Source organism: Aricia agestis, chromosome 7 (genome assembly GCF_905147365.1).
Source record: "Aricia agestis chromosome 7, ilAriAges1.1, whole genome shotgun sequence".
In the NCBI taxonomy this organism is placed as follows: domain Eukaryota; kingdom Metazoa; phylum Arthropoda; class Insecta; order Lepidoptera; family Lycaenidae; genus Aricia; species Aricia agestis.
This window is the reverse complement of record NC_056412.1, coordinates 5,554,455-5,568,881: the sequence shown is the minus strand read 5'-3', so window position 1 is coordinate 5,568,881 and position 14,427 is coordinate 5,554,455.

Below are 14,427 nucleotides of genomic sequence, written 5' to 3'. Positions count from 1 at the left end.
ATTGTTATGTCAGGACGAGTCAAGATTGCTGTACCACTATATCAAAAAGCGTTGATGTAAGACTAATACCTCCCACACCTGTTTCGATGACTATGGACAGTTTTATTTAAACCAGGCCAGTTAAGCTAAAATTAAGAGTAATTGTACAGTGCCCAAGTGTGTGCGCAGTACACAAGAGCACTCTCTATTCCTTTACTCTCATAACCCAGTTGGACGGACGACCGACACGACTGGCGAGAGATTAGGCGCAGGACCGACTTTTTACATGCCCATCCGACGCATGGATCGTGCATGTATCATCTTACTTGTCAGACAATCAGATGATTAGCCTGTATTGTCCTAACCAAACTTGGAAATAACTTGTTTCCAACGTGCGAATCGAACCCACGACCTCCGAGAGATAAGAGCTACGCTCTAAAGTCTAAACCATTGGACCACGGAATGATGTATGTAAGAATATATACAGTAGATCACATACCGTGTATGTAAGGATATACACAGTAGATAACATGTCGCCGCCGCATAGAATAAAGATGAGAGATCATAGACTGTCGTACGTCAGCGAAATGAGTTTATATTTTCTGAACCGTGGCGTCATTGAAGTGGAAATTTGAATTGAAAGCCCACGCTGGCGATATTAGAAAACTACAAATAAAATTGTAACGACAAAACACGAGTAGCTATTATTTGCTATTGGAAAATATGACGGCAAATTGTTATTTTATACTGAGTTTTTGCACTGACATCACGTGATTCCTTTGTAGGTACTTTCCGCCTTCGCTTTGACATCTTAGTACTTAGTATTAGTAACGTAGATTGCTGAAGTATTTCTCAGAGACATTTAATTATGATTAACCTTCAGTTTAGTGAATTTGACAGAATAATATAATGTATGAGGCAAATGTCAAAATGTTTAATTAATAACATTTAAGTAGGTAATTAATGTTCCACTCTGAGTGCGACAGTAAGACATTTTTATTTGCGAAAAACCTTGAAAGTGGTAGCTAACAGACATAGAAAGGATTTCATACTTTGACTTGATGGTCCTAAAATATGGATTGTTCTATTTGTAGGACAATATTACTCTTAAATTATATAACTACTAAGCTACTAACCAATATACAAAAAATCTGCTGGTTAGGGTTCCGTTTTACGGTTCAGTATTCAACCAAGTTTTGTTGATTACAGAACCCTATAACGAAACCCTAGCGAGCTGATTTTCGTTCATTGATAGATTTATTAGATTAATAGTCATATAATTTAAGAGTAACATTGTCCTACAAATAAAACAGTCCATATTTCAGGACCATCAATTCCAAGTATAAAATCTTTTCTATCTCTGTTAGCTACCACTTTCGAGATTTTTCGAAAATAAAAATTGTTTTTCGTCTTATCAAAATGAAGCTATTCACAAAAAATTAGCTTGATAGTAATTAAAAAAAATGTTCTAGGGCCCCCGTACTACTATTAGTACAATGTTGTTTGTCACATTTTGGGGAACCAAAAACAAATGGACTCGCGTGACTATTTTTAATTAAATATGGCGCGCCCGCGGCTCTGTCGTGCGTGGACTTCGCCTAATAAATTGTAACAAATATGTGTGTCACTTGATAAAGCCTTCAAGGGGTCAGCCCTTCGTGAAACATTCTCATGAAATCACTGGACTTGGTGCAGATAAAAATCGTAATTTAAGGTACCGTATCACGTGAAATTTATTGAAAGGTATCTTATGATAGGACTTCCCCTTAAATAATATGTCTGGGTTTAACTTTTATATACGTACTTGCCTATATTAGATGCGATGTCTCTTATAACAGAGAGAGAGCCATGCTTCGGCAGGTATGGGCCGGCTCGACCGGAGAAATACCACGGGCTCACAGAAAACCGGCGTGAATAGCGCTTGCGCTGTGTTTCGCCCAGTGAGTGAGTTTACCGGAGGCCCAATCCCCTACCCTTTTCCCTTCCCTACCCTCCCCTATTTCCTTCCCTACCCTCCCCTATTCCCTTCCCTACCCTCCCCTATTACCCTATTCCCTCTTAAAAGGCCGGCAACGCACCTGCAGCTCTTCTGATGCTGCGAGTGTCCATGGGCGACGGAAGTTGCTTTCCATCAGGTGACCCGTTTTCTCGTTTGCCCCCTTATTTCATTTTTAAAAAACATGTTAATTTACAAGCATATTGTTCTTCAAACTAAAAACTTCGAGTTGGTAATACAAGTGGGAAAGACATAATAAATATAGCAGTAGCCCTAGCATGGCCACCAGTAGAAATGCGAAAGTATAGACAAACTGTGGACATAAACTTAAGGCGCCGTTCCGATATTTACAACTCAATACTGACAAAATTTCAATTAAAATGCCATTAAGTAGGATATTATTTGAATTTTTAGGACTATAGTGTGTCATAAAATATCATTTTAATTGAATTTTTTGAAACGAAAAAAGATCGGAACGGCACCTTAAGTTTATGTCCACAGTTTGTCTATACTTTCGCATTTTTACTGGTGGCCAAGCTAGGGCTACAGGAAGTAAAAATTTTAACTTTAAGTACCTTTAATATATTTTTAACAATTTGTGTCGTCTAGAAATAATACATTAATTACAACGGAAAAGCTGTTGTATACAAATAGTCCGAACGCGACCCCTGATATTAAATGTTCCAGCAGGCCAAACTTACAAATCTCCCGAAGGACATATTTTTGCTGTCAGATAATTCACTTAACAAGTTTTGTTACAATGTTTTAATTAAGTATAACTATAGTAAAAAGACAAGTGTTTAATAGCTATCTAACATTTTACATTCATAGGAATGTAACTTAAGTTTCATTCTTTGTTTTTTTACGTGTAACTTGAATAGTTAATTTACTAATCGACATTTACTTTAGACTATCAAGTAAATCTGACCCTTGTAAAAGTCAAATCTGACATTCAACGATTATAAGCACGAAACATTAGAAGTGAAAAGGGCACAATGCCTTATTAATAAAGTACGTATGTGTTTTTAGGGATTGTAATGTCATTAACTAATTAATGTAATAATTATTGTCATTGTATTCTTCCTAGTTTCAGTTACAGAATTAGAGTTTTTCTATTCTGCTATTATATTTCAAACGCATTTAATAACTTATCTAATTTTTTATCAAACATGTCTTACTTGTACCCTATACCCAAATACTGTATTAGCCATTATGTAGTTTGATAGAGCTTAATGGGTAAAGTATAATTATTATTGTATCGTATCTAGAAATGAAAACGATGAAATTGTATCTAGACATTAAGTAATCAATGTTATCAAATAAGTGGCAGCTTGCCTTTGTTGATAATAAATAATCTTTAAACCTAAACCTATTATAACAAAACTTATATAATGTTTATCTTAATAAAATAAAGGTTGCCCTATTAACGCCAGATTATTTTTGCCTGAAGAAGGCACTTAAATAGATTCTATAGGAAAAAACTATTCATCGTGGTTCGATACTTAAAAAATAAGACATTCAATTGTAAAAAGGCATGTACTCGTATATTATGCTAACTAGGTATGCCACACTCCATACAAAAAGGTTCAAAGTCTTTTGGCACATTTTTTCAGACTTACATAATATAGGTACGAAAACTAGGCAGCTCTGGAAATATTACATACGGTCGAATTGATAACCTCCTTTTTTAGAGTTGATTAATAACTAAAAAAAAATAAAAGCAGGTGCCAAAACTTACCATTCCATGACCCCAAAATGATTCAACAAAATATTTCAAACGCAACACATTGCTCAATCGATATCATCAAAAGAAGTAAAAACACCGTAAAATATTTATCTTGCCCTCACTATTGATAGCTCGTTAAATGGAGTTGTTAACTTTTATGTCGACGGTATCTGGTAAGTTCTTGAGATAAAGTCTCGCTGCTCGGTAAATACTAGTTGTTAAAAGTTTTATTTGAATATCTACGTGCCACCGAATACACTTTGCAGGTTTTTCGCAAACTTTCATATCGAGTTGCACCTATAAAGTTAATATACCTAGCGGAATAGAGCAACAATCTCGAGCTGTCAAACGAAACCGAAATTGGTTTAATCTGTGTGTAAAAATATGTGTACGTATACACTTACACAAGCATGATTGAACATGATTTCTATGAGATTAAATTGTTAACATGCGGCATGTGCCGACTGGACGTCAAAAAAGTTGAATAAGCTTACTTTTATGGCACGGTCGTCGATTTGCAAGAAGATTTAGAATCCTAAGCTATATCTTCGTTAATTTGAAAAATTCTAAGACCGCCCGCACACTGCAGACTTTTAGTCGGCCGATAGTTTGATCGAAAGCTTAATTAGTATGAACTATGAAGATGTATGAAGGTGCGCACACTAAACGATTTGTATCGGCCGATTATAATCAAAATCAAATCAAAATAACTTTTATTCAAAGTATTTTTTTAATGTTTCCGAGCGTCGATACTAAGGTGCCTACCACCGGTTCGGGAACTAACCCGGCGAGAAGAACCGGCGTAAGAAACTCGCACGGGGCCATCTTTTACTAAAAAGATGGAAAATTACAATTTAAAACATATTATTACAATATTATGACTTAGAGCTATTTACAATAGGAAATATTAAAAATATTCTAGTAGCCTGTAAGAACCACTTTATTCCCAAGGTGTGTTGTCGTTGATGAAATCATTGATTTTATAATAAGCTTAGTACACAAACGTTATTTTACTATTTTCAAAAAAAAATATTGAAAGAAACATTTTGAACGTTTTAGAGAGTTTTTAATGTACTAAAACTCCAATTTGGTCAAACTACATATCAGCCAACTAAAAGTCTATAGTCTGCGGGGGCTCTAAATCAAATACATCAAACATTGCTGAACTGTATCATTGCGGTATTTTATGTCAAATTCTATGTATATTTCTTTGTATCTACATCAACGAAATTCATGAAATCAAACATTTTACTAAATGACTACTGGTAAATTCAACTAAAGGACAGCCGCAACTCCGTTGCGCCAAAATTCGTTTATTACGCGGGAACCTGATAACGTACATTTTGCGGGATAAAAGTATTCTATGTCCTTTCCTGGGATTCAAAGTATCTCCATACCAATTTCAGAAAAATCGGTTTAGCGGTTCGAGCATGAAGAGGAAACAGACAGACTATCTTTCGCATTTTAATATTATTATGGTATCGAAACCTAACAGCTTCAGATTGATAAAATCTGAATGTCGTTTTATTATAATATAAAATTTATAAGATCAAATAAAAACAACTGACTGCGTAAAAAATAATGACTTACTCTTCAGTTAAATATTCCTTTTTAAATTAAAGGTGGCTGAAGCTTATACAAGCTCGACGTTTTTAATTCTGAATCGTCATAAATCAGAATAATTAAAATTTGTTTTACGCCTGAATTTATAGACCTACAAAAAAGGCAAAATTAAAACTGACGTAAGCAATAAGCATGTTGAAAAGACTTGGAATTGAAAATTCTCCCTCAAGATAATATCTTAATGGAATCGTTTAAATTTCTAGTATTTTAATTATACTCCAATGATGAAAAACTCAAAGCAGATATGTTACTACCGCGCGCGTTGTGAAGATTCAAATACAGCCCAATTGGGCCGTCTGTTGTTTAGTCTGCATCGAGCGCAGTCACGAACTTGCCGCGTCTTGTCTTACCTAAATAAATTGAAAATGACATCGTGCGTGTTTCGAAAATGTACCAATTATGACTCGAAAGTAAACAAAACACATGGAATCTCTTACCACATGTCTTGATTGCAATAAATAACTCGATTATTTACATTTTCAATTATTTTTTCGAACAATCTGGAAAAAATCGAATTTTCGTCATAGCTCAGGCGAAGAAAGAGACAGCGATACGATTTGACGTTTAAAAATAGAACTGTCTCTTTTATGTAAATGGTTTTTCGTATCTTTTGTTTCACTTATCTGTCAAATTTGTCAATGTTTGCAATTTTGAATTTGAAAATTGTTCGGAAGAGATTTAAGCCAGAAAATAGTATAGACGTAGCATATCTGTATAAGTACAACATCATTGTTATACTCCTTTATTTTAAAAGATGTTAAAAAAGAAAAACATTTTTCACTTTTTTGCTAAAAGTGGTCCCGTTCGAGTTTCTTATTCCGATTCTTCTCGCCGGGTTAGTTCCCGAATCGGTGGTAGGCAGAATAAGTTACTTTGTAAGTTGTAACCTATTTGGAAATAAAACTTTTTTATTTTTTATTTTTAATAAATCAATAAAACAAAATAATATATATAATATATATAATAATAATAATAATATAATACATATATAAAAACCTACTGTATTGATAACCGTTAAACACAAAGTACTATAAATACTAGTTATAATTATTATAACTACTATTTCGCAAACCCACACAACCTAGGCGGAAATAGTCGGAACACGAAACATTGATAATTCACGGCTTACCCAAGGTTTACGACGTCTAAAAAATTAAGCCCGCTAGAATTATAAAATAACCGAACATTAATCCTTAAGGGGCTAGTGGGGTCGTGATATACGATCGCCTCCCGACTTCTCTCGACCTGTTATACTCCTAACGAGTGTCATTTATCAGTACGACAGATTTTTTGCCGTCCACACTTGTAAATGTTTCTTGTAACACCCTCATTTACTGATTTACTAGGGTGTTTTTGTCGAGTCGATAGTTGGCGACTTGGCGTTATTCTATTAAAGGAAAATAGCACCGGTATAAATAAGAAAACAAATAATGTTACAGTGCGGGGGCGTCGCCAGTAAGTTTTGGAACATAAAATATTTTGTTATTTCATTTTGTTGCATGGCTGTTTGAACGAAAATAAAGATATGGAGATAATGTATAAAATAATATTATATTAATGAAGTCATATTATTCTCTGCGGTTATAACATGATATTAAAATTTCAAATAAGAATAAACACTAATAAGTACCTACTACAGTACCTAATTTATAAAAACTAAAAACCCAACACTAAGCACAACCTTATAAAAAATCGGCCAAGTGTGAGTTGGACTCGCGCACGAAGTGTTCCGTACCGAAATAGAGCAAAAATAGACTGAAAATGCGTGTTTTCTGGATGGGAGCCCCCCTTAATTATTTCATTTATTTAAATTTTATTATTAATTACTAGTTGTCCCGGTAAACGTTTCTTTGCCACATAAAGTATTTCGCCCATATTATTTTATTGAAGTGACTAAGTATGTCACCATGGCAACGCCCATCGCTATCCCGTCGCACAAACAATGGTCGCCGTCAGTCTCGAGTTGTAATAATTTACTATTATTTATTCAACAAAATAATATGCACTTATCAATATAAAAAGTACCAAGTAGCCGATTCTCAGACCCACTGAATATGCATATAAAATTTGGTTAAAACCAGTACAGCCGTTTCGGAGGAGTACGCTATCTAATATTGTGACACGAGAATTTTATATATTAGATTAAAGATTAAAGTAAAAATAAAACTAAGTATTTCGTGGATATTTTAAGTGCTTACCTATGTATTGCCGCTATTGATACTTATAGAGCAAAAAATCACGCTTGTATATGGGGGCCCCCCTTAAATATTTAATTTATTTTGTTTTTAGTATTTGTTGTTATAGCGGCAACAGATATTATATACATTATACCGAATGTGTGCCTCATACAATAAGACCTGCGGTGAAATCGATATTTTTGGTACTTCTGTCTCATTATTCAAAGATAATTTATATAAAATTGTAAGCAAAGATTAGGTAACAAGATTTGAGCACCATTTTTGTAACTTAGATTTATTTTGCATGTAGTATTCACTTCAAGAAGGATGTACACTACGTTATGATACTAACTAACTTGTATTTAGAAATAAGTTGTAAATGTGTATTATCTAGTTTAGTGAATCAATAAAAAAAAAACTGAAAATTTCAGAAGTCTAGCTGTAGCGGTACTTGAGTTACAGCCTGGAGACACACAGACAGACAGACGGCAGACATCGAAGTCTCAATAATAGGGTTCCGTTTTTACCCTTTGGGTACGGGACCCTTAAAAGAACACCTACTTAAAAACCACAATACCCAGAATAAAGGAATAAGAAAAAAAAGAAAACTTAGGGCTGGTTTATGAGAGGCCATGGTTTCTCTCCATGACTACAGCCCGTCGTAAATCTAATCAAATTATTTAAATTGAAATGCCGACTCTGGACATTGATTATACCGAACACATTATTCACTCCCCCGATAAATCTTTTCTCATGCATTAAACATTTTGGGGCGCGCTTAAATAATAAGAAAAGTTCGGTTTTTCACAAAGGTGCTATTGTTTATTTCTACTGCTCGGAGGAGATTGGAGTGGTTGTTTAGCGGGCCTAGAAAATAGGGCCCATATTGAAGGTAAACAGGGCCTTTTGTCTAACATTTTTTATTTTCTTAAAAGCTCGGCCGTATTAGCACATTCTTGGTCCGGTATTTGTTCCATTATGTGGATTAAAATCTGAATTATCGTATTGAAATACACGTGGAAAAATAATTAATTGAAGATGTAAGTTGATAAAGTAGGTCAATAACATTTTATAATTTATATTATAAAATGTTATTTTATAATATAAATTATGTTGACAAGTATTGTAGAGCATGTTTTTTGACGGAGTTATCCATAAGGATAACTCTGTCAAAAAACATGCTCTACAATACTTGTCAAAAATGTGTAGGTACCAGGAACATATTTCAATACCTTTGCAATATTTAGGTGGCCCCTTAAATTATGTACCATAAGGCCAGAGTAGACAGATTGTGATAAGGCTGACGTTATATGACAGTTCGAAAGGAACCAAGCGGTAATAGTATGGGAGTTAGGACGTTTTCTTAGTTTTTATTATTCGTAGGCGTCTACATAACAATATAGTAAACAAAAAAAAAAGGTAAAAACGGGACCCTGTTACAAAGACTTCGCTGTTTGTCTGTCTGCTGCCCTCGACTTCGTCTGCGTCAATATAATGTAAATAACAGAGATGGATATAATTTTCTTTTTTTAGGAATCTTTACCCAAAGGGTAAAGACGACTTAATTTTTTTTTTATTTATTTAGGAAAACTTACAGCTAGAATAACAAGTAGTATTAAAATAACACAGGAAGGCCAATTACAAGTTTTCACACACATAATTTTTTGCTGCCTGTCTGTGCGTCGCCAGGCTCCTGTACGTCAAGAAACGCGCATGCTAGAGAGTTGACATTTTCACGAATTATGTTTTCCTGAATTATGTTGCCGCTATAACAAAAATATACTGTTGTTGAAAGAAGTTCTATTTCTGAAATTCCCACGTATCTATAAGGATTCAAAAATTATGCACAGCACCTTTAGAACCAGGGTATACTTCGGTGCAGATTCTTAGGTTTTTGTAGTAAATGTATATAATAATTTAGAAAGAGTCAAAATCACTATAATATGTCTCCATATTATACATTTCAATAGGTCCCCTCAATTTCTCATAGATCGCATCATCAGATCACTAATTTTGTGAACACGATACCAAATTAGAACTATACATATATTATACAACAAGAAAATAATTTTGAAAATCAGCCCACAAACAGTGGTGTCTTCTACGAAGAAACACGAAAAAAGGTAAAATATATAGACACTACTCCTTTTTGTAAATTGGTTGAAAGTAGCCTTACTGCATCAGCTACATCCTAAAACAAAATCGCTCCAGCCATTTCAGAGATTAGCCGAAACAAACAGACAAACAGACATACAGCAAAAATTCTAAAAAAGAGTTATTTTTGTATAAGTACCGCGTATATTTTTTATTCATGTAGTAAAAAATGGTTATTATAGTATTACAAACAGACACTCCAATGTTATTTATGTGTATAGATTTAAGGGATTTGAAGTGGAAAGTTCTATTAAATTTTTACTCACAAAACCCATCAAATTCGATAGACGAAATGATTTATTAGTAAAGTTTTAAAAGGGGTTACCGCTGTTACCCTACAAACTATAATCGGATTTCACAAAACCATTTATTTTAATGGAACGGCTTGCGACAAATTGCCGTCGGTGAACACTTTTGTTTTCAATCGTTGCGGTCAAAGGTAATATGTAGGTATAAGTACCTACGTTTATATACTCTACATCAGCTATCCCCAACCCGCAGCCCGGCGGGACTTTATCTGTGGCCCGCGTGATGTTAAACCATTTTGAAATTCACGCCAACCAGCAAAATAATGTAAACTCGTCCTGAAAGTCGTTGATTTTTTCCACTTTTAAATCGTTAATTTTGAAGAACGTTATTTTTTAACCCTAAAAATTTTGTATTGTTTGTGGCCCGTATGGAAAAAAGGTTGCGGACCACTGCTCTACATAGTATATGTAGAGTTGTCGGAAAATATGTACAGTAGAATCTTGATTATTTGACCCTCAGTGATTCGCGATCATCTGGACTACTATCACAATATAATCAGCAGAGTAGCCCAGTTAATAGACTAATCGGCTGGACTGCTATCAGAAAACGTATCTCTTAATTATTTCTTCACAGCTCACAAACATAGATATTTTGTGTTGTTTTTAAAAACACATAATGTTATTATTTACTGTACATTTGCAAACCGTTTTCCTTCATACATTCGATTATCCGGATTTTCGATTATCCAAATACCTAACTAAACAATTAGTCCAGTTAATCGAGTTCTTACTGTACTAAAAAGTTATTTTGATTTTCTTATATGACTTGATGCTTATAGAAATATAACACCAAAAGCCCATAATATATGTACATTATGTAAAAGAAACACATTAAAAGTTTTTTAACATGAAAATCAGGAGTAGGTATACTACGTGTTTTCGAAACCGTCCTTGCGCAGAAAGAGGCCGCGGAGCGAAATAAAGAGGATGACCCATCCTCCGTTCCGCTCCGCCGGTGTAGAACGGGAGTGCAGAGCCATTGCTATGTGAACCTCCAAACTTCCGTCTAATCCGGGGCTCCGGGCAAGGATGGGAACCTGCTCGGCTTAGCTAGTCCCGGCGCCGAGGGGAACGCTTCAGTTTGCCGAAGTGTTCCCTTATTTTGGAGGAAGTCCGGTCTCTTATGAGGTAGATCGGCCGGTCGTGGAGGGAGTCCTATGTTAGACAGATCCAGGACGTCCCTCCGTATACGGTTGAAAGCAAACCGCAGGTGGTTTTAGTGGGTAAGCTCGGCGCTTCTTGACGGGCGTCCCACATACCCCCGGTGTGCTTCAGCTTAACTGAGGCACATCCCCAACTCTCGTCATCCATAAAAGTTACCGAAGGTTTCGACTATATTGTACTTTATACATTACTTAAAGGCTGTCGTAATAGGAGATGTTTGCAGTATGCCCCGCGTAGCGGGCGTTACTTAAAAATGTTCCTAAGAACTGGATAATATTGTCCGTGACTTTCGTACATAAATACAATAAAATACATTTTCCTTAGTATCTTCAACCTCTTCATACAGCACTTCAGCTGTTTAAGCGAAACAGGTAATAGGTAATGCTACGTAAAGGTGCTACTATCGTCATAATATTATAACCCCCTTATAATAAACGTTGTATAAGCTTTGAATAGTTATACAGTGTTTTGTTCCTGTCACACAAGTGACATTTTTAATTGGATTGAAGAAGACAAAACACTGTATATTTTGTTTTTAGTATTTGTTGTTATAGCGGCAACAGATATTATATACATTATACCGAATGTGTGCCTCATACAATAAGACCTGCGGTGAAATCGATATTTTTGGTACTTCTGTCTCATTATTCAAAGATAATTTATATAAAATTGTAAGCAAAGATTAGGTAACAAGATTTGAGCACCATTTTTGTAACTTAGATTTATTTTGCATGTAGTATTCACTTCAAGAAGGATGTACACTACGTTATGATACTAACTAACTTGTATTTAGAAATAAGTTGTAAATGTGTATTATCTAGTTTAGTGAATCAATAAAAAAAAAAACTGAAAATTTCAGAAGTCTAGCTGTAGCGGTACTTGAGTTACAGCCTGGAGACACACAGACAGACAGACGGCAGACATCGAAGTCTCAATAATAGGGTTCCGTTTTTACCCTTTGGGTACTTGACCCTTAAAAGAACACCTACTTAAAAACCACAATACCCAGAATAAAGGAATAAGAAAAAAAAGAAAACTTAGGGCTGGTTTATGAGAGGCCATGGTTTCTCTCCATGACTACAGCCCGTCGTAAATCTAATCAAATTATTTAAATTGAAATGCCGACTCTGGACATTGATTATACCGAACACATTATTCACTCCCCCGATAAATCTTTTCTCATGCATTAAACATTTTGGGGCGCGCTTAAATAATAAGAAAAGTTCGGTTTTTCACAAAGGTGCTATTGTTTATTTCTACTGCTCGGAGGAGATTGGAGTGGTTGTTTAGCGGGCCTAGAAAATAGGGCCCATATTGAAGGTAAACAGGGCCTTTTGTCTAACATTTTTTATTTTCTTAAAAGCTCGGCCGTATTAGCACATTCTTGGTCCGGTATTTGTTCCATTATGTGGATTAAAATCTGAATTATCGTATTGAAATACACGTGGAAAAATAATTAATTGAAGATGTAAGTTGATAAAGTAGGTCAATAACATTTTATAATTTATATTATAAAATGTTATTTTATAATATAAATTATGTTGACAAGTATTGTAGAGCATGTTTTTTGACGGAGTTATCCATAAGGATAACTCTGTCAAAAAACATGCTCTACAATACTTGTCAAAAATGTGTAGGTACCAGGAACATATTTCAATACCTTTGCAATATTTAGGTGGCCCCTTAAATTATGTACCATAAGGCCAGAGTAGACAGATTGTGATAAGGCTGACGTTATATGACAGTTCGAAAGGAACCAAGCGGTAATAGTATGGGAGTTAGGACGTTTTCTTAGTTTTTATTATTCGTAGGCGTCTACATAACAATATAGTAAACAAAAAAAAAAGGTAAAAACGGGACCCTGTTACAAAGACTTCGCTGTTTGTCTGTCTGCTGCCCTCGACTTCGTCTGCGTCAATATAATGTAAATAACAGAGATGGATATAATTTTCTTTTTTTAGGAATCTTTACCCAAAGGGTAAAGACGACTTAATTTTTTTTTTATTTATTTAGGAAAACTTACAGCTAGAATAACAAGTAGTATTAAAATAACACAGGAAGGCCAATTACAAGTTTTCACACACATAATTTTTTGCTGCCTGTCTGTGCGTCGCCAGGCTCCTGTACGTCAAGAAACGCGCATGCTAGAGAGTTGACATTTTCACGAATTATGTTTTCCTGAATTATGTTGCCGCTATAACAAAAATATACTGTTGTTGAAAGAAGTTCTATTTCTGAAATTCCCACGTATCTATAAGGATTCAAAAATTATGCACAGCACCTTTAGAACCAGGGTATACTTCGGTGCAGATTCTTAGGTTTTTGTAGTAAATGTATATAATAATTTAGAAAGAGTCAAAATCACTATAATATGTCTCCATATTATACATTTCAATAGGTCCCCTCAATTTCTCATAGATCGCATCATCAGATCACTAATTTTGTGAACACGATACCAAATTAGAACTATACATATATTATACAACAAGAAAATAATTTTGAAAATCAGCCCACAAACAGTGGTGTCTTCTACGAAGAAACACGAAAAAAGGTAAAATATATAGACACTCCTCCTTTTTGTAAATTGGTTGAAAGTAGCCTTACTGCATCAGCTACATCCTAAAACAAAATCGCTCCAGCCATTTCAGAGATTAGCCGAAACAAACAGACAAACAGACATACAGCAAAAATTCTAAAAAAGAGTTATTTTTGTATAAGTACCGCGTATATTTTTTATTCATGTAGTAAAAAATGGTTATTATAGTATTACAAACAGACACTCCAATGTTATTTATGTGTATAGATTTAAGGGATTTGAAGTGGAAAGTTCTATTAAATTTTTACTCACAAAACCCATCAAATTCGATAGACGAAATGATTTATTAGTAAAGTTTTAAAAGGGGTTACCGCTGTTACCCTACAAACTATAATCGGATTTTACAAAACCATTTATTTTAATGGAACGGCTTGCGACAAATTGCCGTCGGTGAACACTTTTGTTTTCAATCGTTGCGGTCAAAGGTAATATGTAGGTATAAGTACCTACGTTTATATACTCTACATCAGCTATCCCCAACCCGCAGCCCGGCGGGACTTTATCTGTGGCCCGCGTGATGTTAAACCATTTTGAAATTCACGCCAACCAGCAAAATAATGTAAACTCGTCCTGAAAGTCGTTGATTTTTTCCACTTTTAAATCGTTAATTTTGAAGAACGTTATTTTTTAACCCTAAAAATTTTGTATTGTTTGTGGCCCGTATGGAAAAAAGGTTGCGGACCACTGCTCTACATAGTATATGT